At 37.4% G+C, this 27,477-nt stretch overlaps 1 pseudogene; it reads right to left on the bottom strand.

Annotated features, from left to right (window-relative positions):
- LOC143561101 (uncharacterized) overlaps nucleotides 1–27,128 on the bottom strand; it is a 36,087-nt pseudogene extending 8,959 nt beyond the window's left edge.
- Nucleotides 27,129–27,477: the final 349 nt, after the last annotated feature.

The raw sequence follows: 27,477 nt of genomic DNA, 5'->3' as shown, positions 1-27,477 counted from the left end.
AGGAAGACTATGATCAGATCGATGCTGATGATCTGGAAGAGATGGATCTGCAGTGGCAGATGGCGATGATTGTGAGAAGGGTTAAGAGGTTTATGAAGAAGACAGGAAGGAAGTTTGTTGGTGAGAGACCGGGTTTTGACAAGTCAAAGGTGTGCTGTTACAACTGTCAACAGAATGGCCACTTTGCGAAGGAGTGCACGAATGAGAGAGTTGAACGTAGTCAGAACAGGTCGACACACCAGAATGGGGGTGGTAATGATAATAGGGCCATGATTTCCAGACAGAATGGGGAATATAACTGGAATCTGCATGTTGAAGAAGTGTTCGAACAGGCCAATATGGCGAACATCGAAACTGCAGATACTGAGGAAGTGACTGGCGAAAGTGAAGCTTACATGGCAGAGGCTCAAAATGAAGCTTGTATGGCAGATGTGAAAGATCAGCTCACCGAGGTAAGTACTAGACTCCCTTGCACTAAGTGTGAAAATCTGTCTGAACAATTGACAACTATAACTGATCAGTATGTTAGTTTGGATGCTCAATTTAAAACCTTAAAAGAAGAACATCATTTCACTAAAGCTAGAGAAAATAGTTATAAAGTAAAAATAAAAGCTAGTGAAAAAGATATTAGAAGTCTTAAAGCAAATCTAGCTGAAAAAATTAAAGTAATTGATCTGAGCTATGAAGTGTTAGAAGAAAAAACCAAACTAATAGCTGAAAGAGATAAACACATAGCTGATCACCAGGTGAAAGTGGTGGAACTTAACAGGAAACTTGAGAAATTTAGAAATTCCACCGCTATACTTGATCACCTCGTTAGTGATCAAGGTTCCCCAGTTAAAAGGGGAGGAATTGGATATCATGAAGTTCCGCCACCGTACAATCATAATTACACTTATGATCCTAGTAATCAGAAATCTGTTGATGTTGATTATAGTCAGACAGTTCCGGTTAAGGTAACTAGTAAAGAACCAGAAGTTAGTAAAGGCGAAACAAGTAAGCCTGTTTCGAGTGTTAAAATTTCTGTTCCTAGTCCTGTCTCATCAAACTCGGACAAGTCATCAGAGTCGAGTGAGACAAAAGAAAAGGCAGTATTACCAAAAAGTGGAGAGAAAAATAAAACAACTGGAAAGAAATCTCCACTAAACCCGTATGTTCCACCATATGTGAGACAAACGGGCAGTAATGCAGCCTCATCATCTAAAACAACTGTTGAAAAGAAAGTTGAACACAGGAGTTGTTTCAGATGTAATCAATTAGGACACCTAATTGCTGATTGCCCTCTGAAGCAGAGATTCAGAGGTGTGAGGCCTTCAAAAACTGAAAACAGATCTAACAGTAACTATAATAGTGGTAAAACTGAAAACTCATCAAAGTTCAGAAATTGGACTAATTCAGGTTTTCAAAGAAAAAGATCTCAGTTTTTCACTGCTAACAACCAAACCACAAGTAATAATTCACTTAATTCCAGAAGGTTTGGATGGCCTCATAGTCAATCTCCAAGAAGGTATCCTTTCAGGACTTACAGAAACTATTCTGATACTAACTTTGGACAGCCAAGGTACGGGATGTATCGACCCAAGACCAATAGGTCTTGGGTCCCCAGATTTTAATCATCTGCTTTAATCGTGCAGGAACAGTTGAACATGGCTGCAAACAATCAATGGGTTGTGGATAGCGGTTGTTCTTGGCACATGACGGGTAACAAGAATTTGTTACACGAGTGGAAACCTGTTCAGGGAGGAAGAGTGAGTTTCGCTGGAGAGAGCGGTGGTAGGATTACAGGAATTGGGACGGTGACTAACGGAAAGATGACGTTAGAGAAAGTGAATTTTGTTGAAGAACTGAAGCATAATCTGCTAAGTGTTTCGCAGATTTGTGACAAAGACTACACCGTGCATTTCACCAAGAATGAAGCGATGGTGCTATATCCTGGTTTCAAGATACCAGATGATTGGATACTTATGAGGGCTCCAAGAGAAAAGAATACGTATATAATGGACATGAGGTCGACTGAGATGACCACAGAAGAATCGTGTCTTCTGTCGAAAGCAACTGAATCGGAATCCGAATTATGGCATAGGAGAATGGGGCATATTCATCTTCGAAAAATGAACTACCTTGTCAAGAATGGGCTTGTGCTGGGTGTTCCCTTGAAGAATTTCAACTTTGAAGATCAATGCTTATCGTGCAAAAAGGGAAAGCAACACAAGAAATCCCATCGCACCAAGAAGGTTAACTCAATTGTCAGTACCCTAGACTTACTTCACATGGATCTTTTTGGTCCCGTGAATGTAAAAAGTCTAGGGGGGACATCGTATTTCTTGGTGATCACTGATGATTTCTCTCGATACTCTTGGGTATATTTCCTGAAGTCAAAGGATGAAACGGTTCAGATGGTAATAAATTTGATTACCAAAGTTGAGAACATTATGGGAAAAAGAGTTAAATTCATCAGGAGTGACAATGGGACTGAGTTCAAGAACTATCAGATGGAGCTCTTCTGCTTACAGAAAGGAATCGAACATCAGTTCAGCGCTCCATATACTCCATAACAAAATGGAGTGTCTGAGAGGAAGAACAGAACGTTAATTGAAGGAGCCAGAACCATGCTGGCTGATTCGAAACTTCCGGTGGTGTTCTGGGCTGAAGCTGTTGCAACAGCCTGTTATATCCTTAATCGAGTGTTAACCGTTAAAAGATTAAATAAAACATGTTATGAGCTTATGCATGGGAGAAAGCCCAACTTGAGTGGTCTTGAACCATTCGGGTCCCCGTGTTCGATATTAAAGACAAATTCTAAATTTGGTGAAGTAGCCGACGAAGGAATCTTAGTCGGATACGTTGTTGGGACTCCCAACAGACGAGTCTTTAATACATCGACCAGCAAGGTTGAGGTGGTCTGTAACACTGATATCACAAGTTACAAATCACCAAAACCAAGCACGGGACCCGCTGGGGTTTTCGACTATGATAGACTTTTCAAATCTTTTAACATACCTTACTTGGATTGTGCAGAAGTAGATGAAAGAATTGCTTCGAAGATGATTTTTGATGAGGAAGACAATTATGTGCAAAGACCGAAGTATAATGAATGTCAGCCTTCCTCATCAAAAGCTGTCGATACCCCTGCTGCCTCTACTGAAGAAGAATTTTTCAATCCGTTTCACTCTCAACAACAATCACCCACTGATGAGCTACCTTCGAACCTGGAAGACAATCTAGATGTCAGTGCGGTTCCGACTACGAGAGTTCACAAAAATCACCCATTGGAGAATGTGATAGGTGATCTGTCCGACGGTGTACAAACAAGACAAAGCTTGAATGAGCACACATGTGTTTATACAAGCATTAAAGATTCAGGCATAATCAACGAATGCTTGTACACCTGCTTCATCAGCCAGATTGAACCAAAGAACTATCAAATGGCTCTCAAGGACAACTCGTGGGTCGAAGCCATGCAAGAAGAATTAGCCAGTTTAAAAAGATGGAGGTATGGAACTTGGTTGCAAAACCAAAGAATGTGCATGCGATTGGCACAAAATAGGTCTTCAAATGCAAGAGAGATGAGAAAGGGATTATTATCAGGAATAAGGCGAGGCTGGTTGTAAAAGGTTTTAATCAGCAAGAGGGGATTGATTACAATGAGGTGTTTGCTCCTGTGGCAAGATTGGAGGCCATTCGTTTGTTTTTGGCATTTGCTGCACATAAGGAGATGAAGGTTTTTCAGTTGGATGTGAAGAGTGCTTTACTTAACGGTAAAGTTGATGAGGTTGTGTACGTTGAGCAACCTCCGGGTTTTCCTGACCCAGACTTTCCCGATCACGTATACAAGCTAAGTAAAGCACTGTATGGACTACATCAGGCACCTCGTGCCTGGTACTCAACGTTATCCGACTACTTGCTTGAGAATGGTTTTGAACGGGGAAAGATTGATAGCACTTTGTTCTTTAAGAGAAAAGGGAGCGACTTTCTACTGGTGCAAGTCTACGTGGACGACATCATCTTTGCTGCATCAAAAGTCGCAATGTGTCAGGAGTTTGAGGCCGTCATGAAGAAGAGATTTGAAATGAGTGCTATGGGTGTACTAACTTTCTTTTTAGGACTGCAGGTTGACCAGAAGAAAGATGGGATGTTCATTCATCAGACTAAGTATGTCCATGATGTTCTCAAATGCTTCAAGATGGAGGACAGCACTCCATACGTTACTCCAGTCTGCGTCAACCTCAAATTGGGTGCTATTCAGACAACGATGCAGACGTGGACCCAACTCAATATCGGGCAATAATAGGCAAACCCAAAGGAATCTCACTTGAAGGGTGCGAAGAGGATTCTACGGTATCTCAAAGGCAAGCCTAAGCTGGGGTTGTGGTACACGAGAGGAGGAGACTTGGAGTTGGTCGCCTACACAGATTCTGATTATGGAGGGTGCAATCAGAGTCGGAAGTCAACTACAGGTGGATGTCAGTTTCTTGGTGGCAGATTAGTGTCATGGCAATGCAAGAAGCAGACCTCAGTCGCGATTTCAACCTGTGAAGCAGAATACATGGCAGCATCTAACTGCTGCTCCCAGGTTCTTTGGATTCAACAACAGTTGCGCGATTACGGTCTGAATTTCACTCATACTCCTATTTGCATTGATAATACTGCTGCTATCTCAGTAACTAACAATCCCGTAAAACAGAGTAAAACTAAACATATTGACATCCGTCATCATTTTATACGGGATTGTGCTGAGAAGAAACTGATTATGCTCGAAAAGGTTGATACGCTAGATAATTTCGCTGACATGTTTACGAAAGCGTTTGACAAAACTAGATATCAAAACCTTGTTGAACTGAATGGGATGATCAATCCCGAGTAACCGTGTTTTTATCTTTATTAAAAAAAAAAAAGGTCACTATCGCTTAGAATTATGTCGGTTGCCTCAGTTTGAAGGACATATCTTCGGATATGTTTGGTCCTCATTTCTACTTGTTGAATATAAGGATAGCCATTAACCAGATGACTGAAAGTGATCGGGGCGGTTTATGATGTGTTTTTATTCTTTCGCTGAAAATTAGTCGATCATACTTAGTTAGAAGGACACATACTTGTATGTGGTCGGTTCAGCTGATCCATTGGATCTTCGGGATAGCCGTTTAACTGAAAACTTCAATTTGATCGGGCCGATTGAAGTTAAAAATTTTTCCGGGAGATGAAATTATTTTTCAAGTCTACTACTTCGTAAGAAGTTCCTTTACTATGTTTAACAGAAAATTGATCCAACCTTGGAAAGTGATAGATATACTGATTTTGTGTGCTTAACTAGTGATGTTATTAGGCCTAAAAGACTTTAGAACAGTCATTGTATGTCATGGTAGCTTTTTATGGTGCGTAAAAGTAGAAGTGATACTAACTAAATCTACTCGATTTTACGTGGAAACTTCTTAACAATTGTGCATGTCTCCATATATATCTTTCCGAATGATAGGCAAAAAAGCGATTACCCAGTCATACACGAGCCCGTGAGTGTTCTGATTCCCGTGAAGATAGCGTGTCAAGAAACTGCAGTGATCCAGATTCGGGACTTGCAGTAGTTTATCTGAAGTTTGTGTAAATACTTAAAAAAAAAAAATTAGTTATTGAGACATTATAGAGTTCATAATGATAAGACTTCTCAATCAAGATGCAAGATAGAGAACGGGATTAAGAGTCCAAAGATCGAAGAGTTCCTACTATTTAATCAGACACTACGGGTCGAGGTCAACTAGGGGTGACTTGGGGAAAGCCAAATACGCTTTGAGAATAGATAGGAGGTATCATAATCTCTGAGTTGTTGCCCACTTAAGTTTTGAGCTTTATTGAACCTAACCCGTATCACAGAAACGATGAAAACCATTCTAAGTCATTTACCTGCTTACAACCTGTTTCTTTATGTCATAATAAAGCTGAACACGGATCTGTGTGACAGTCACGTAGTTAGTATGATTCCTGTTCGGATCTTTTCTAAAACATGGTAGTCCCTATCGAGACTGAAATTTGATCCCGTGTACTTTAAATTTTAAAATTTTTCTACTTATGTAGTTGTATAAATTTATATCTGGTTACTTGGTCTTGATCGCATCATTTAACACATTAAAGGTTGTTTTTAAAACTTAATTGCAAATTGTTCAAATTATAGGGGTTTGTTTTGAAAATTTTAATACCGGCGAAGTTGTCCATAACTTCGCCTGCATTAGGCGAAGTTATCCACAGCTTCGCCTGTATAATTTTGACCCTATATAAAGGAAATTAAAGGTCAAACTGGTTCATTATTTTCAAAACCCAGCGAACTTATCCAGCGAACTTAACCTCTAAACCCACAGCGAACTTATCGATCTTCATCTGTGTTCTTATTCCAGTTTCTAATCCGTGTTTAAAGGTGTGTAGGGTAATCGAATCGATTAATCATGTTCATTAACGTTTATCATCGGTCGATTCGACCCGATTCACGTTCTCGTTTTTTGAACCCTTAACAACCGATTTTCAAACGTATCTTTACGTGTTCATAATCAATCTAATCGTCTAAATCGTCATTAAATCAAGTTTTACGAGATCCGCAAGCTCAAAATTGACCAAATCACGTCGTTCGATAAACCTAATTGATGCCGTTTCATATTCGGCGAAGTTACAGTTTAGGCGAAGTTGTCCGTAACTTCGCCTAAGGTTTAACTTCGCCTGATAATTATTTTTGAAACAGTTTATGAGGCGATGTTGTGGTTAGGCGAAGTTACCATTAACTTCGCCTGGACTTTTTTAATTAACAGTTAACAGACGAAGTTAAAGTTGAAGCGAAGTTGTTTCCCAACTTCGCCCCTTCTTTAACTTCGCCTATACTGAAAAGATCACAACTTCACTCATGGTAACAGGCGAACTTGTGATTTGCTTTATCGCTTATCTAACTTAGTCTGTTTGGTGCAGATATGGCTGCTATAGGTGGTGTAGGCGGTGATGACGGTGGTGATAACCAGAGACAGTTCTTCCCGGGTCACAACATGTATATAACATTAGACCCGGAGGCGAGCGGAGTTGATGATTTCCGTGAAATCATCACGTTCCTATTACGCTCGCGTATATTCCACGCGATTACGACAACTCTGCCGATATCCTTACCCAACATTGAGGATATTTGGCAGACCGTGGAATATGATTGTAGGGTCGAGCCCCCGGTGATGCGAGCAACAGTCAACAATCACATTGTTCAGTTCTCATCTGAACAGATCCGGGCGGCTTTACGTTTTGGAGATGAGACGAGGGATGACCCGACAGATTTTGTAGCTCCTTTCCGTGATGGAGCGTTTTTGAGGATGGGATACTCAGGTCCCTTGGGAGATACCCAGAGAAGGAAGGGGTTTTTACTTGACCAGTGGCGCTTTCTCATGCATGTCATGATTGTTTGCATGTCAGGGAGAAAGGCGGGCACTGATGGCATGGGCGCGACCATGCAGTCGGCAATGACTGCTCTGACTTATAATAAGCGTTACAGCTTTAGTCAGATGGTCTTCTACGAGATCGATCGACAACGAAGAGCGGTGGTGCGTGAGAGATTTATCATGTATCCAAGATTTCTCCAAATGATCTTGAATCATGTTGCTTCAACGCTACCTCAGCGCCGACTAATCCGATACGTAGAAAGTGTGAGCAAAAGGATCTTTGCCCAATGCAGATCCTCCAGTGCGAGGAGCAAACCTGAGCTCCGTCCTCGGCATGCTCCACTATTCGGGTACCTAATCAACCCGGGGTATGTGCCTGCTCGTGGGGACGATTTTCAGGACCCGGCACCACAACAGGCAGGAGCACCTCAAGCTATACCTGCTGCTCCTGTTGTGTCACCGGAGGAGAACGTTGACCTTGACGCAGAGTTTGGCGGTCAAGGATTTTTTGACATGGAAAGCGTTGATCCAGAGGATAATGTACAGGTCTCGGTTGAACAAGCTTCGGGTGTGAATGTTACTAGGGCAGCTACAACGGTGGCTGACTCAGATTCTGATGATGAAGTGGCCGAAGCAAGACGGATTTTGGTAACACATGAACGGACTCATGGGAAAAGAAAGAGAGCTGATGATGATAGTGAGTCAGACTATGAAGAAGAAGTTCAACAGTTGATCCGGAGATCAAGAAGGGAACGGATAGGTGCAGGATCGGGAGCCGGTGAGAGCTCGAGGGTGGTACGTTTCACCCCACCCGCACTGTCCGGTATGACAATGGTTCCCTCATCATTACAAGTTACAAGGCCAAGCGCCACGGACATTCCCGTGGTGGCTACCTCATCTTCATTTGGCCTCCCACTCACTTCATTTCAACTATCGGCTCCGGAGATTGTCTCGTTGCCACCTCCAACTCTTACTCCAACGGAGGTCGTGGCACATTTTATTGAGTCGACGGTTGTGGCCACTGCAGGGTTATCGGTGACGATATCACCTGCGGTTACGTCTACTTCTAAGGTCCCGGTTACATCGGAAATCCCTCCTCAGTACACTTAAGATATATCACATCTGAGGTTTGATTTCGATGCAACCTTATCAGACTCAGAACGAATAGCAGCACTTGAACGGGTCGTGGCAGAGCAGTCAAGGATTAATCTTATCCAGACCCAGGCTATTCAACGCCTAGTTGCAGAGAATCAGATGCAGTCGTCCCTGCTGGTAGAACATGGAAAAATCATAGATGCTCTGAAGGAGTTCTTGGCATCTCAGGGGGAGACGAGCTGTAAAGGCGATGAGTTGAGGACCAAGAGGAGAAATGATCGAGACGATGATCCCAATGCATCGAAAGGTGCAGGTGGTGAGTTGCCAAGAACTGTACAAGCTCTTGGGACTTCCACAACTCAGGGGGAGTCGACAACTGCAGGTGGTGGTGATGATGTGGTGGTAGTGGAGGTTGAGGAGATGGATGATGACTTTATGTGTGATGATGATGTATTACCGAGTGATGAGATAGAGAAGATTGGTGAACAGATTGTGATTGATGATGAGATAGAAGAGGGAGAGATAGTAGAAGAGAATGTAGAGCATGAGATTCCAGAAGTCGATAACGCAGATATGAGTAAAGAGATGGGAAATGATGAGACTGAATGGGAAGAGCAGCCTAGATGGAAAGAAGGCTATGCTCAGTGGTTCGTCAAAACGAAGAAACCAGCGGTCCCTACTATGTTTAAGAAGACTTACAACATTAGAGGCTATGCTGAAGCGAGAAAAGGGATTATTTACTGGATATACGATGAGCAGTTGAGGCTCTTCGTGATTAAGAGATATGATGGTATTCAGTACTCCAAAAGAATGTTGAGATCGTTGAACACACTGCCAGAATGTGAAGTGAAAGACTTAGCCAGATTGGGATTGATAAATCGAAGTGATGATAATATGGCTAGAGTCATCGGGAAGATAGTATGGAAGGAGAGTATAAAGGAAAAGAAGTTCGAGCTGCTGAAACCACAGAAGGGTAAACTTATCAAAGATAAAGATAGAGGGTTGAGAGCAGATGGCAAGCCTTGGATGATTATGAAGTATAAACCGATCCGGTGTTTGAAAGAAGTGCCGATGAAACAAATGCCCAAGGATGTGCTCAAAGAGTTGAAGTGGTGGTATGTATATTGTGAGACAGCTGAAGCAGTGATGGAAGACGAAGATGAACAAGAGCTGCTGAGAGTCTATGATCCGATGCATCTAGTGAACCTGTCTCGAGCTGATCTGCAGGTGCTGAATGAGAAGAAAATCTTTTATATTCCTGCTTGGAAAGACGAAGCGAGGAAATATCAAAGAGTTGTTTCGGTATGTGTACAAGAAGGAGTGAATGCTTAAAGATGAAGATTCAAGATTGTTGAAGATTACAAGACACGTGCTTGAAGATAAAGAGATGAAGCTACTGCCAAGGGGGAGTCTGTTGGTGCATGATGTTAGTAGTTCAGTGTCTAGTGTCTGTAATCGAGTTTGTAATGTTTTGTATTTGATGTAAGCGAAGTTAGCTAACAAGTTCGCTGATATAGGCGAACTTGTTAGACAAGCGAAGTTAGGGACAACTTCGCCTGAACATGCCAGGCGAAGTTGTCGTGTTATATATTGATTAGGTTACGGCTTAATCAATAACATTAAGAACTTTTATTATTCGAGTTTACGAGTCAGAGAGTCCTGTAATCAGTGATTGATATCACGTGTTTAAGGTTGCAATATAACGAGTATTTGTTTATTGTAACGTGTGTTCGATTGTGTTAACTCGTATCGTCTTCTACGCTCGTAACGTCTTACGTAGGGATTCCGCACCTACGTAGAACGAGATATCTCGTATAGATCCGGCTGGGAACCTACACAAAACTTTTATATAAATTGTTTTCCACCCCTTGTTTCACCACCAAACTCAAAAACATTCTAAAATACTTCTCGTTTTACAAACCTGACCAACCGACTCAAAAATATTATGGCACCCGCCAAAAATACTAACAAGGCTAATAAGAACGTTTTTATTGACCCGGTTCGTGCTATTGATGACCCACAAGTTGTTGGGGTCATCGACCATAACCGCAACAAAGAAGTATGGAAGAATTGGGATTTGGTTATCACTATCGAATGTGATAAAATGGCTCGTTGCAAACTTTGTGAAACTTTTTTAAAGCACGATTCCAACTCGACTTGAGAAAGCATATCGAGAAGCCATTTTGCAAGGCCTTGAAAGGCATTCGCGCAACCGACCAAATGGACTTGGGTAAATATGGTACACTATTTCGTTACAACACGAACCAAGTTTAAGATAGAAAGGCAAATTTCGTTATTCAACGAGGTTTGCCGTTTAACCACTTTAACGACCCGGATTGGACGGCGTTGATTCGAGAAACTCTACAACCGCGATACACACATGTAAGTCGTACTACCCTAAGACGTCATTGTATCAAGTTGTGGGAGTGTACAAAAAAAGAGTTAATCGAGTTTTTTCATACTTTAGAATCGATGGTGAGTTTAACTACCAATGTTTGGTCGAAACCACACGGGTTACCCGAATGATTCATATGTGTAACCGCTCATTGGGTTGATCCGGTGACATGGCAAATGATGAAACACACCATCGCTTTTGAAAACTTCACGTTCCCACATACCGCCAAAAAATTGTTTGAATTGGTTGATGAAGTTATAACGACTTACAACTTGAAAAATAAATATTTTTGATTTCGTTTGACAACGCATCAAACAATAAAAAGGAGGGCGAAAAATTTATCATTAAATATTCACCACCTAGTTACGGGGATTTTTTTCATGTTCGATGTGTTGCACATATCATCAACTTGGTTGTTCAACAAGGTCTTGATGTGTTCAAAACCGCAATAACTAAGTTATCGGGAGTTTATTATCCTACTAGTTGTTGGGTTTTGCAAGAATTGTACAACATGTCTTCTACTTTTAGAGTGTTTGAGGAGAAGAACAAACTATTCAAGGATATTGTTGCGGTAATGAAGGAAAAGTTCTTAAATTATTTTGAAAACATACCGCCGGTCTTTACTTATGCCGCCGCTTTAAACCCCTATTGGAATGTTAATGGGGTTGATGCATTTATCGAGGAAATATTCGACAACATGGGTATGCACGAGATCGACCCGAAGTTGTCGACGGAAGCGAAGGAAAAGTTTAACAAACACCTTCAAGACCTTTATGACCATTTTTTCAAATTTATGGTCCAAGCGATAGGTCATCTTTTGTGAGGCAAACAAAGACTAGTAGGTTGTGCAAGGACAAACTTATAAACTTGTTGAATGCGGTTCGTGAATCGGCATCTAAGAGGCAAAGAGGAAACACACCAACTCGAACTTGGTCAATATAGTGGAGCAAACTATGTTGAGGGCGCAACGGTCGACGAAATTCGCAATATTGATTTGTTGGCTTGGTGGAAAGGAAAACAAAACAAATTTTCTATTCTATCCGCCATGGCTCGTGATTTGCTTTCCATACAAGCCTCAACGGTTGCTTCCGAATCGGTTTTTAATCTTAGCGGGATGGTATTATCAATGCGAAGAACAAAATTAACTCCCGAGTATCTAGAGGTTTGCATTTTCCTAATGGATCATTTGGATGCGGTGGATCGTGTACAACACAAGGCAAACTTTGAAGACGAAATACAAATAGAGCGTTCTATTCATGATGAGGAGGTGGATGACGGACTTTCTTCCGAGAATTCAGGTGGTGAAGAAGACGAGGGTGAAGAGTGAAGACTTGTAATGTTTTATTTGTTTTAGTAAAATAATTTGTAACACGATCAAATTTCAAATAATATTTAAGTTTTGCTTTGTTTATTAGCTAACTTTGCTTTGTTTTTTACTAGTAATGTTTTATTTGTTATTAGTCATGTTTTATTTTTTTTATTACAATAACGATGACGAACATTTTATTATATAAACAACACATATTACAAACATTATTAAAACAAAACGATACTAAACATAACAATTTAAACTAAAAAACAATGTCCGCCGTTTTAATCCGGCGTTCTACAACGATTAAACGTTGTTACCAGCGGTAGGTGCTTGAGTTGTAGAGCCGAACGACTCTCCCGCTTCCGCTTTCTTGGCATCCAAACTTTTTTTCTCACGATAATATTTATTAGTATGCTTGCATAAAGTGGAGTTCGATCCCGCTTTTAGAAAATTCGAACAGTACTTGCACCGGGCCATCTCTTGTGAGTCGTTCATGACACACAAATCGTAATGAACCCAAACATCGGGGCATCATGTTGTTTCGATCACCAGAACAACGTCGTCGTTACTTGCCATCGTTTGTCGGTTTAAGCTTAATTGTGATTTAAAGTGTGTTTTAGAGTTTTGAAAGTGGTTTAACAAATTATACACAACACCTGGGTATTTATATTATGCGGGTAAGTTGTTTATAGTTAAAAAACCGGTTCCAACGGTCAAAAACGGCTATATAGCCGTTGGAACCGGTTCCTAACGGCTATATTGTTTAAATTTCAAAACAACCCGGTGTACCCGATTTTTACGTAAAACCCGGTCCCGGTTCCTACCCGAACCGGTTCCACTAAGTTCACATTTCAGTCCATCGGGTCGGGTCCGGAACCGACCCGGTTCCTGGCCGGAACCGGTCCCATTTTGTACCCGATGTGAAAAAACCGGTTCCGAGTTTTAAAAAAACCCGATATTGTACACCTCTAACCATCACTAACAAATTTGTTTAAATGATGAAACTAAAATCTTTAATACTAAAACAGTGTGTTTCTAAAAAAAGGTTGTGGCACCAAAATTTTATGTTAATCTATATATATATGAGAGGGTTATTTTGAGAACTATGGTGAGTTTTAAGAACTTTAAGAACTCAATTTTGAACCACACATTTAATTAAATGATTTGAAATATGTGGCTGAGATTAAATTTAATTAAAAAATGAAGCATGAGAGAAAATAAGTATTTTTGATAATTACACAAGTTTAAACGTTAGTTACACATGTGTAAAAAAATACTGTAATTTTTTGTACATCACTTACACTTACTTATTCCACATGCGTAAAAAAATTTCGAGAAAAAAAAATTGTTACGTTGAGTTCTTTTGAGTTCTTAAAACTCAAAGTGGTTCTCAAAAGAAATCAATCATATATATATATATATATATATATATATATATATATATATATATATATATAATTAGGCTCCAAACCTTTGCACCTCTCAATTTTCCTCATGGTTGTAAAAATCTCGCCTAGACGCAAATTAATCCCTAATCAGCACCCCCACTAACTAATTACCGATTAATTGCTCTTTGGTCAAGATCGGTCACAATTGAAAATTATAGATATATAATTTGGTACAAATTTATATTAAAAAGTAAATATAAATTCAAATCCGACTAATTATGATTAATCCCTACTAATCCCGATTAATCATAGTAGTCCCTAACCACCCCATCTAGCACTTAGGATTTTTACAAAAGCAGCCATGGAAACGGTCAAACTAATTAAATTGCCGACTAATTTATTCAATTACGTAGCTAAGCTAATTTGTAATACATAGAATAGTGGGTCAGTTCGTATTAGTGTTTTTTAGCAAGCAATTGTAGAGGATTAGTTATAATAGTTTTACTTTTCTTTGTTTAGCAAGCAACTATTGGGAGATACAAGGACGAGGAGTCATCCTGGAGTGATAATTGATTTTTCCAAAAATCGAATTTCCCTCATATAGTCATATTAGTGGAGGGGATCCTCTAGGGCGGCTACTATAAAGCAGATGAGTTCTTCCATTACTAGCACATACCCGATGATGCATCAGGTGGGGGTGCGTTGGGTTTCTTCACCTGGATATATACGGACCAAGTTAGGGGTATTCAAAAATTCCGTATCCGAAATTTCTGAAAATCTGAAATCCGAATATGAATTATCCGATAATTCGGATATCCGAATCTCGGATATCCAAATTTTCTGATAATTTGTTTTTGGATATTAATTATGAAAATGTTCGGATAGTTCGGATATTCAAACTATACAAAATTTTAAATTATTAAATAATAATTACTATATATAATTTCCAGTTACTTTTTTGGATTTTTCGGATATTTTGGATTATTTTCGGATATTTAGGATAAATTTTCGGATACTTTGGATAATTTTTTGGATGTTTAGAATATTTTGGATATCCGAAATATTTTAAAAAGTAGTACTTAAAATTTCGGATGTCTGAACTTCGATTATCCGAAATTTCATATTCGGATTCGTATAGTATCCAAAAGTCTGGATAACAGATTTTTAACACCCCGATGTGTGAGTGAAATAACGTGCTTTAAGTGTTTAATATTGTGTGTTTTCATTGTTTATATCTATTGAACACGACTACTTTGTTTAGTTTTATGTTATAGGTGTCTGAAGCTTAAAGGAGCTAACTTGGAACATTCAAGATGGTTAAAACACGAATATTGGACGTGATTCAGAGGATACAAATAGATTGGACATGAAAGTAATGTAATATGATATGACAGAGAGTTGGAATAAAAAGACGTAGCCTCAAACAGGGAGGAAAATGGGGTTGAGATGAAGATTTTATGAAGAAAACGATATATTTAAGAAAGCTGCCAGAGTAGCTTACGGTGGCGTCACCGTAGATTATGGTGGACCAGTAGGCTACGGTCTTAAGACTCTGCCTTACGGTTTTTATTTTCTTCACACCCACCGTAGCTTACGGTGGCCTGCCCATAGTTACGGCGGGCCTGACGCAAAAGTTTGTTTTTGGGTTTTTCTTCTATATAAAAATCTTGTTAAACCTAAAGTCATTATTCATTCACACCCTACCCACCAAGGACGATTTTGAAGCAATTCTTCACCATCTTAACACCTCTCAATCACCAAATCATCCATGAATTCATCATTCCAACCAAGAATCAAGAGAACCAAGATACATAGGCAAGGCTAAACCACTTGTAACTGCTTCAGGTGTAGGGTTTGTATAAGCTGATTGTTTTTGTGACTTCTATCTATGATTGGATTGAGTTTTGATTTAATCATTTGGTTAATCTAGCTTTACGTTTATTTGAACTAATTTAACAATTGGTTTTTTTGGGATTTGGGTTTCTTACCAATCAATTGGTTTGTGTTTATCAACATGTAGGATGAAGTTCTTATCGTCATTGAATTGTTTACTTTTGAACATTGATTTATTTGGTGTCTTATAATAATAAATGGTTAATTAGATAGATTACGATCTGTTGTGTCAATTTGCCAGATTAAGTTATGTGAATCATCATAACCAAACTAATGTGTCTAGTAATTATTTATCAAAATTAGTTAACGTACTATGTATATGTGGTTATCCATGAGATAGGATTTACAATTATACAATTATTTGCATTAACTGAACTTGAAGTGTAGTCAGTAGTCACACTTTTTCATATTTATTTTAAAACTAAAGTAATCGTGTTTTCATAAGCAAATCTTTAAAACCGTTTGACATCGCTTGTCCTTCTAGCATAATTAGTTGTTAAGTATTGAACTTGATTAACACTTTTCACCAATTCCCTGTGGATTTGACATCTTATTTGTCCTTGCTAGTTGATGACCGTCGTTCAAGTCATGCAAAAACCCAATTAAACTAAATAGTTAGAGTAAGTAGGGTATCGTATCCACGAGGAGCGTGTGGTCAGTATTACAAAGTTTGTTTGATTTTTAATATAAAATTAATCAACTAAGATGGACAAACGATGTCAAGCAAAATTAAAAGATTGATTTTAAAAACAATTTAAAGAAAATGCAACCTCCTCTAGGTTCCAGGTTCTAGGTTTCACACAAATTCATTTGATTAATTGGACACCACATAGACATGGTGTTGGAAAGTCGGTTACTTTAGGCGGTAATCAAAAACAGATATTGTCATCAGATCTTTTATAGTTCAATTACCCTATTTATTAGCGTAAATCGACCTACTCTATGTCACCCAACAAGCTACTAGGTTTTGTTATCAACCGAACAAGTTGTAAAGCAAGGATTACTAACACACACAAATAGTTTAAATAAACCAACACATCAATATGTTCATACAACGTTGTCAATGTCAAGAACAAATCCAAACATGAATAAAGTTGAGAAAAGTGTAAACCCTACGAACCGTTCACCCGAAGAAAGTTATAAAAAGATTAGCCTTGCCTCATCATGACTATCCCTTCTTGATTTTCGTGCCAAACAGCCAAGGAGGCTGCCCTAGTCTTGCGACCTTGTTCTAAACTGCCGTCTCCTCCCTTTCTAAAACTCTAGTCGTGCCCTTATTTTCTTCTCTTCCCTTTTTGATGGGCTTCTGACTATTTTTTATTGTTGGCTCTCTAATCCCAGCCCATAAACTTAGTTTTCCCTTTTTATTTGTGTACTCCATGGACACACAGTATTTTTGTGTTAAAAGCCCACGTGATGCCACTGTCAAAACCACCACAAGTAATAGTGTAATACTATAATAATAAAAAGTTCAATATCTCAATTCTCAAGTGTGATGAACACACGTGAGTTAGAGATTTGTTTATAAGCATTTTATTTAACCACTTTATTATAATTTATTTATATATATCAAAAGTTAATCATTTTAGTTCTTTATATATTGAGTTCTGTAATATCTAGAAATAAGTAAAAGTAATATACTTAGTAATAATAAAGATACATTTTATAAATAATTAACGCGTGAATATCATAACCAAACACCCATTCATCACTAGTAAAGACATTTTATAACTATTTTTTATTGATCTTTCGACATCGATCACGACCTAAACCAAGTGATTAGTTATTAGGGTGTGTTTGGGATTCCTAATTAAGTCCAAAAGGACGTTTGACACACAAAAAAGGTCAACTTTTTCAAAAAATCATAATCTTGTAACTTATAAAAGCTCCTTATTTACACTACTTATAAGTTAAAACATAAAAGGCATGATGACTTTTTCAAACACCTTATCAACTTATTACTTTTAGAAAAAGAAAAAGTTAATAAGTTATAAGGATCATAAATAAGCACTCCTAAACACCCTCTTAATTCATGCCTAATGTTGAATTTCAAAACTCGGATGAACATTTATGCAACATCAAGAAAATGGATACAATGTAGGAATATATCGTCTAAGACTTTGCCAAACGGTCCTCTCCCTCTCTGGTGTCTCACTGCCCGAGCATTGTCAATCAGGGGATTTATAAACAGTTTGAAGGAAGAGCTTAGATTAGATTCACAAACCGAGAATAGTTTGTAAGGCGATGAGTTGTTAAGATATGTAGGCTTAAACCTGGTCTAGGTTTTGGTGGAGGAACATGATAGGGTCAACCAACCCTTGTCTCTCGGGCTTAGTTAGGCGTTTCTTGGTGATTAGGTTTCCAAGGGTCTTACCATAACTAGGTTTACTTATATATTTATCTCATTGTACTTGCAATCTTGTATCGCATAATAATAAGAAACCCTAATTGTCGTAGTGGATGTAGACCAGTCTAGACCGAACCATGTTAAATCCTCGTGTTCTTTATTTCCAATGGACGTAGACCAATCTAGACCGAACCATGTTAAGTCATCGTGTTCTTTATTTGCTTTTGTATTCGTTTATTCATGTGTGTTCGGTTAGTTTGTATCATTCCTAACATGAGTCTAGCTCTTGAGTATGAAACAAAGATCGGTCATCCTCGGGCTGGAAAGGGGTCAAGTGATCTGGAAGCTAGTTTGACTATAAATACTTTTGTCAGATAATTATGTATATAGGTGTTTAACTATATTACATTAAGGGAAAATTCCCAAAATAGGCCAAATGAGGAGAGAGTGTCTCAAAATAAGCCAAAATTTGATCAAATTTCAAAAGTAGTCCTTCGAAAACCATAGGCGTCGACACATTTGGATTCCCGTCGATGGTTTTCGACTACCAATGCTACAATGACACGTGTACATGAGCTGACGCATTCTGATGGTTTTCCAATGAAATTGGTATAGACCGATAATTTTTGAAATGAAAATCATCTCCACGAAAACCGTCTCCAAAACTCATCGAAATTCGTGTTTTTTTTTAAATTCGTCTAAGCAGATGAATTTCAAAAAAACACGGATTTCGATAAGTTTTGGAGAAGGTTTTCGTGGAGATGATTTTTGTCCCAAATTATCGGTCTAGATAGATTTCATTGAAAAACCATCGGAATGCGTCAGCTCCTTTACACGTGTCATTGTAGCATTTGTAGTCGAAAACCATCGGCGGGAATCCAAATGTGTCAACGCCGATGGTTTTCGAAGGATTACTTTTGAAATTTGATCAAATTTGACATATTTTGAGACTCAATCTCTTCATTTGATCTATTTTATGAATTTTCTCTAAATTAATGGGTTAAAAACTAATAGTCTTATAGATTAAATGTGTTGTTTATAGTTACATGTACATTTAGACATTTGCATATCTTTTTTATTATTATTATTACTTTGCTTGGTAACTTGTATTAAATAAACATTTTAGTAAAAGAGTAAAGTAGTAAATAACACATCAAAAAAGAAGGCAAGCAGCCAACAAGCTGAGTCGCTATCTTTTTGAACTAGCATTTAGCAAAACCCAATATTTTAAACACTACATTGGCTGATCTTGGAGTCATAACCAGTGGCGGAGCCACACTATCACTATCGGGTTTGGCCGAACCCGGTCCTTTTTCAGTTTTATATATAACCTATGGTGCTGAACTAACGAGCGAACCCATTCTTTTTCGGCGAGCGAACCCAATTTCGTTTAAAAAAGGTATGTCCGAACCCATTGATTATAAAAAATTTAGTTAATAAACAAATAAAAACCTCAGCCATCGAATCAGCAACCGATCAACTTTTTTCTTCGCCGTCTGCCTCAAGGTTTCAACCATCGCCAACAACCAATACCTATTGGTCTATCGTTTGAGAAGTGTTTTTCTTCAGTGAAACATATGAAGTCGGATTTGCATAATCATTTGGGTGACGATTATATAAATGATGTTTGTATTTGTTGTATTGAGTCGCGATAATAATGTTAACGATATATTTTTGTTATGATAGTGATATTGCACCTTTATTTATGTAACCTAATGATAGACTCGACCCGACCCGACCCATTCGGGCGTGAAAACTTTGACACCAGAAAAAAACTTAAGCATCGAAAATTCCAAACCCATAGAAAAAAGTTGCTGGCTCCGCCACTGGTTATAACATTACTATGCATGGCCGTTGAACTCGGCTAAGTAGCTCCACAGTTTTAGACGCGAGGAAACTAAAATTGTCGAAAGCAATACAAAGACTTTACTACTTCATAATATTACTTTTAAAACGAGAATTTACAATACAAAGAATTTATCTTACAAACCTTCATAAAACATAACATATGATCTTCTCATTCTAGAATTTATGCCCCTGCAAAGAAAAATGATGGAGAAAGGATGGTTAAAATCTAACCGGTAGTAGTGACACCTGCAGTTTTCATATAATGAACTATGTTTTTGTTTTCCATTACAGTCTCTTTTCATTTATTTTGTATGTGGCTGAAAAATGGTATTTTTAAGTGAAGTAGAGGAAAGTAAATATTATCCTGAAACAAATGTGTGAATATAATGTTTATGTTTTCAGCTAATGAAGCCCTTTTAAGAATCATTGAAAAAGAACACTTTGTAATTATGCTTGTACATACCTCTTCATGTTTGGTCTTTATAAAGGAGTTGATATCTGTCTTTACGTCGCACATCCCAAAGGATGTATCGATTTCTTTCAGCTTAGGGGTAGACAAATGTCCCTCTGTGAAAACCGTAATGGTAGGGCAGTTGCTTATTTGTAAAGTTTTCAAAGATGGGAATGAGAAACCCATCTTCCCTAAGCAAAATCCCTTGAGACCTGAAAGGTAAATTAGTTTTAAGGACCTAAGACGAGGTAACATGATCTCATTCACTTCGGCATCAGATTCGTTTTCCTCTTCCTTCACAACTACCTCTATATAAAAGCAGCCAGTTATACATAGGTCTCGGAGTTGCACTAGACTACCAGCCATGGAACATGTAAAGACATGTTTCAAGGCGTGGCAAACTTGAATGTCTACGGTTGTTAGATTTGGAAACTCCAGCACCATCCATTGGTTGCTCTTTCATAAATACTTGAGATTAATTAAACTGTTTATATTCACTTGTCTTAGATTTGGAATTTTGACAACAGCTTGTGATTCTTTGACATCAAGATTATTTGTCCTTTCAAATTCTGATACTTCAAATACCTCATTTAACCGACCACATGATTTTAGAGTAACCTTCTCAAGCTTTTGCAATTGTTGGAGCGCATGGGATGGAATAACAGTTGTTCCAACATCTCTCTGTACTAGATTCATTTCAATAAAATCATAAGATGTCATCCCTTTGGAAACTTTTGGATCTGAAGATGTCAGGAAAGTGGTCTACAACAAAAAAAGACAAGACATTTGTCATAGGCAGATGTATTACCGTGGCAGATATTTATATATAGCATGGAATTTCTTAAGAACTTTTATTTTAAATTAATGCATTGATGAGAATAATTGAAGACATTATAACTGATTTCAGTATTAAACTAGCTAAAAGTTTTGTGTATGTACCTGAAAGTTAAAGTTACCTTCAAGACTATATTTCCCAAAGCTTGTGTGTATGTACTTGATCTCTGGAGTTGTGAACTTACCAGATGTTAAGACTACCCGTTGAGGGCAATCATTGATCATAATATTCTCCAACGAGGGCCATTGGAACTCATTCATTCCCAAGAAGAAGCCCTTGAGGTTGGGTAGATTGTCAAGTTCAAGTGTCTCTAGACAAGGAAGCTTCACAACTTCTGATAATGTTTCATTTTCTTCTTTTACAATTACTTCTATTTTCTTGCATCCTTTTACTTTCAACTTTTTGAGTTGGCCGAGGCTTTCAAGAGCGGAAAATGTGAATATATGTAACAGACGGTCACACTCAATGATACACACAGTTTCTAAGCGGGAGAATTGAGGGAAAACAGCGGTCCGTGTTTGACTTGTTAATGAAGTATAAACATGATTAATAGTATTGTTGTTCATTGATTTATCTTCAAATACCTCAGTCATCATATCGCAAGACTTTATTTTCAGTTCTTGAAGCCTTTTCATTTGTCCAACGGCATACCATGGAATTAGACACGACAACACATTACAATTGCGTATGTTGATCTTTCTGGGATATTGGCACAATGACCAATAATCACTAATGACTTGAGCACTCTTAAATGAATACCAAATCATACTTATTTTAGTGTCATTATATAACATTTTACCAAATCATACTTATTTCCTTCTCTTCCCTTCTCTTTCTTATCCTTCTCTCTCCTTTTCTTTTATTTTCTTGGTTAAAAAACTCAAGAAGAAGGCATAATTTCTTAATGTTTTGAGATACAAGTCATATTTATTCTCTCATGCCCTTTTATAATTTGTTTTCAACTTTACAAAGCAGGATACTAACTTCTGCCTATTTTAAGATACAAGCTATATTTCTTTTTCATATCTTCATTCAGGTATATTGGATTTTAATAATTCAAACTTTGGTCTATTAGCCGGTATTAATACCAAATTAAAAAATTCTCTAGGTTAATCCCAACATTTATCCTATTGGCCTCATGACCGAGCATTTTCCTAACGGGGACTAAAAAATGGTCATTTCTTCAACTTGAGAGGGACAAATGAAAAAGGTAAATAAACTTAAAAGCCCATCACCATCGTCGCCACCGACTGCCGCCACCACCACTGTCGGCAGCGTCACCACCGCCGCCGCCACTACCATTGTTTTGACGTTGCCGCCATCGTCACCTCCGCCGTCATCACTGTCACCGCCTTGCATATTATAGGTTTATAAAGGAGAGTTTGAAAATTTATATTTTTATTATTAGTTAATATATTAAGTGACGAAAAAATAAATAAATAATACATATTATATAATATTGTTTTTATATATATATAGGAGGACCACACATTTAATTAAATGATATGAAATATGTGGCTGGAAATAAATCTGATTAAAAATAAATTATGAGAGAGAATATAGATTCTTGATGATTACACAAATTTAAATGTTAGTTACACATGTGTAATAAGTCGATTCGGTATGTAAAAAAAACCGGAAATTTTTTTACGTTACTTACACTTACGTATACACATGTGTAAAAAAAATTCAAAAAAAAATCGTTACGTTGAGTTCTTTCGAGTTCTTAAAACTCAAAGTGGTTCTTAAAAGAAATCAATCCTATATATATAATTATAGACATATAAAAATTGATTAATAAATAGTAAACGAGCTAACCTAGAGCCTGAAAAACCACTCATGAGCCGAGCACGAGCTTTAGAAATAAAGATAGAAGCGAACCGAGCTCGAGCTCGTCTCGACTCGTTTGCACCCCTAGTTGGAGAGAATAATAAACTTGGTTTATAGTAAACAAAAGTTTTTTACCCCATCAACTTTAACAACATATTTTAGGCCAATATGGTGAAAGTTCATATTAATGTAGGGAACTTTTTAGATTAGGGTTAATGACAACCAAAAGGCAAAAGTGTTTGATTATTGAAATTCAATATCCCTTAAATATCTTAATTCTTAACCACATTTCCAGGGCAAACCAAGTAGAAATAGAACTAATCAACAATTTGTTTGATTTCTTATAATCAAGGCCAAAGCAAAAAGGTCATATATAAAATGTTAAGTAATCCTACTATATCATACCTGGAGGTGATCATGAATGGTATTAGTAAACTTTGATGAAGTTTTGTCGGTCCCACTCCAACTATTTTCTTCACTATTGATACGCTTTAGACATTCCATATCACGAAGATCGAAAGTGTCAAAATGAGGAAAGAGTGTGGTGTTTCGATAGGATGATGGAGATGTAGTATTTTCATCATCTCTGCTGGAAATAACTTCTTCAATACCATTACACCAAATTAAACGAACACACTTTAAGCTGGATAAATATTGTGCCATTATAGGTGAAAACAAGTACTTTATTTTGTCACAGGAAACCAAGGTAATGTATGTGAGGTTTTGGAATGGAAGCAGAGGTCGATGTTGAGGAAATCTGAATTCATTCCACTTCCACTTCCACTTCCACACATGACTCATTTCATTCAACCTATTTAGGTGTATACTTTCAAGGTAAGGAAGTAGTAGCGGTGGTTCGCTTGTTTCTAATTGTCTACTACTTGGACTATCCATATCAAACACCACCTCCACTCTTTCATCTCTCTCAAAGTGAAGATCTCGAAGGTGATGACAGGCGTGCAGAAGATTAGATGGATATCTGACATTAATCTGCATGTAATTAAAATTTTATTTATTTAGAGCATTGAAACCATTGATGTTAGTTTTATCTACTAAAAATTGATAGTTGGCGTACCTTTCTATCCATTCCTTCCAAATCAAATCTAGGATAGGTCAACATATAAGAGGTAAGTGCCTCCAAATCAAAATTGGTTATGGTAGGCGTGAATGTGTTTGTAAACCTTGTGCAGTTTTGTATCTTTAAAGTTATTTACGCCTCTCATTCTCCACAACTCTTTTAGCTTCCAAGATTTGAAAACTTCCATCCTTCTTAATCCGCTGCTATTGTGTTTCCCCATTCCACAAACACTTTCGAAGTCGATGTTAAATAACACTTCAATGGAATCACACCTTTCAACTACAACCTCTTCTAAATTATTCAATAAAGGCAGTGGATTTGTTGGAAAAAGATTTATAAGCCTATCACATTCTCTTACTCTAATTTGTCTAACCAAGGAAACATAATTTTCCTCACTAGTAGAGAAATGACATGGCCATATCTGCTTCAAGCTCTTCATCATAGAAATATCTAATTTCTCCAACTTAGGAATCGCATCCTAAACAATAATTAAGTCATGTTAGAACCATATATATATAGCATATACCCTAAACAATACATTTGCAAATTATTTATAGCTTAAGATATTGAGATAATGTTGTACCATTTTGTTGAATAATTGCTGCACTTCAGATGTATTATTATTATTATTATTATTATTATTATTATTATTATTATCGCTGTCCGGATAAATGCTCGTGAACTTGGGAAGCCGATCAAGTCTCAACTCCACCAATTCTGGTAATTCGATTACATTATTGCACAAGCTTTTCATCTCCGGTAGACCCTCCAAAGACATAAAACTCAACTTATTTAATATAACTAACCCAATTCCACTATTATCTCCAATAAGTGCTTTCAAAACAGGGCACTTTGAAATTGTGAGGCGCTCAAGTTTCTTCAAACCATTTGCCACATCAACTGTAAAGAGGTATTTTAATTCTGCACACTTAGAAATATAAAGGAATCTTAATTGGGAAAATGTGTGATGCAACGAAACATCTTCAAAATGAATCATATACTTCACTTCTAATCGAAGTTCCTCTGTTTTTTCAAACACGTCCCTGACATTGCATTCTTTGAGCTTGTTGCAGTGAGCGACAAGATTTAGTGTGTTTCTGAATGAATAAGTTTCATAAACTTTCAACTCACAACCTATTGATATCCTGAACCTTTCAAGGTTCTTAAAGGACATGTTTTTCGGTTGGAGCTTATTATCAAAGAACTCCAAATCTAATGCAAAAAGAACTTGTGAAAGCTTCTCCAATTCATCACAATTGCCTTGTGTGTACCTAATAGGCCTCCCTTTAGAAGCTCTCATGTAAAGTTCTTCAAGACTGCCCAAGTTTTGAAATACACCATGATCAATAGAAAGGTCAACACATCCAGTCAGATCAAGTAACTTTAGTTTTTTTAATTTCCCAATTGTCGCTGGCAACTTTCTTATGTTACAATTAGCAAGGTTTAGTGTTTCCAAGTTGCAGAGACTTCCACTAAAAGATATATCGCCAGTCAACTAGCATGAACGAAGAAATAGTGTTCGAAGTGTGGTTGGGTGTCGGAATGTTATCGGAAGCATGGGAATAACCATATTCTCATAAGATACAACCTCAAGCCTTTTCATTTGTTTGAACATATCTTCCGGAAACTTAAGGAGCTCATACCCATCCATCAACATCAAAAGTAAGAGGTTTGGGTAATTAAACTCAGCAAACAATTCAGACATGCCTGTGCATTTTAGTAGGAGTCTTTCATAAGAATCTTTTGTAAGACGCTCCCATGACATATTATCATTGCTAACAATTGAAGCTTGCTTGACTTTTGAAAAATTACTTAGAACAAAAGCACGCATGAGATCATGCATTTTGACACATCCCATGCGATCACTTTTTGTTAACAAGTTTGCACGTATAAGGTTGTTAACACAAATATTGGCCTGCATTCTTGCTTCGATTAAAGTGTGTACCTTAGTAAACAATTTCAATCCCCACCCATATATCATCAAGTCCTCAATAGGAATATTAAAGTCATATGGAAATAAGCCAGCAAGAAGAAAAATTGCTTTATCGTCCTCCTTTTTGAGATTGTTGTAGCTCATTTCAAAAACTCTATTCACAATGCTATTAAGGTCTTGAAGTTCATGGTGTTGTAAATTGGAAAGTGCCTCTTTCCATGCATCCTTTATATTGCCCCTAAGACTTTTTGCAATTGTTACTATGGCAATTGGTAAACCACCACATTTTTTTACGATATCTTCTCCAATCCTTTGGAGGTCGACATCATTATGATCTGAAGGAGATGTTCCCACAGTACTACAAAATAAATTTTGTGCTTCCGAGTCATTTAAGACGCCCACCCTAAAAATAGATTCAGCTCTAACACCCATTTGAATGCAAACCGTTTCAAATCGCGACGTGAACAATAACTTTACCCCATTTGGTAGAGGACTTAGCCCAACATCTTTGAGTTCAAATTCCTTCCAAAGATCATCCATTATTACCAAAAAAATTTTTGTGGATTTTTGTGACGTCACGTCAAATATCCTCTTAAGACGATCAGCCCTTGCATCTATGGTTGTTTCAGTTAAATTCTTACCAATGTATTGTGCAATAGCTTGTTGAAGAGAATACGCATCATTAGTTTCCCCAATAACCACCTTCACGACCCAATCAAACATCTTTGCATCTTCCACAGTCTTCTTTAGTCGTTCCATCATTGTGGTCTTGCCCACACCACCCATCCCACATAGAGCAACCATATTGTGGGACTCACTATTTGATTGAAGGGATTGCAATGCATTTTTGAATATCAACTTTCTGGACATGAAGTTGATTTGGGTACCCACAGGTTCTGCTGTAGAGGTGGAAAACCTTGTCGAATTAGAACCCACCTTAGCAAGACTTTGTTCTGTATGAGTAAATATGATTTTAGATTCTCGATTTTCAAGATCTTGTATCTCCTCGAGAATGCTACAAGATTGTTTTCCTACTTTGTATCTCTTTGTCACATTGAAGCATCTGGTTGCTTCTATAACATTACTTCTTTCAATTAAATTATTGGCATCTTCCAACCATGGCTCCACACGTTCTGGTACTATTTCTGTGTTTTCAACAGCCCTCTTCCATTTATCTTGAACTCCTTTTCTCGTGACTTTTAGTTGCTTCACTTTAGAATCCATCTTCTTAACATAGATTGTGGAGGATACCAAGAAACCCAAGTGTCTCGTAATAGGGACCATCAAATATTGAACAACTGGACTAATAATTGGATTTACAAAATCCATTTTCGAAAACTGCACAAGCCATAAAAATCATCAAGAACAAACTGAGTGCAATTACTAAACAAGAAGTTGCTTTTATATATAGGGGATGGTTCAAGAGAGAAATAATATTAATGCAAAAAATGCGAGAAATGAATATGTGCCACTAGTTTTGTTTTAAGTTTTTAAATGTTTATAGCTAAATAAAGAAAGTATTAATCATTTGCTTTCTTCAATTAATATAACTAATAAACCATAATACTTATCTACTTAATTAATATAAATAATTAAATTATTATAATTAGAAAATATTAAGAACTCGTTTATTTTTATAACTTATTTTTTGTGTCTTGAACTTTTATCTACACAAGTA

This window comes from Bidens hawaiensis, unplaced genomic scaffold (assembly GCF_021521415.1).
Source record: "Bidens hawaiensis isolate Kalapana, Puna unplaced genomic scaffold, B.hawaiensis_p1.1 tig00000097_1, whole genome shotgun sequence".
Taxonomy (NCBI): domain Eukaryota; kingdom Viridiplantae; phylum Streptophyta; class Magnoliopsida; order Asterales; family Asteraceae; genus Bidens; species Bidens hawaiensis.
Note: the sequence above shows the minus strand (reverse complement) of the source record. Positions and strands in the feature narration are given on the sequence as shown.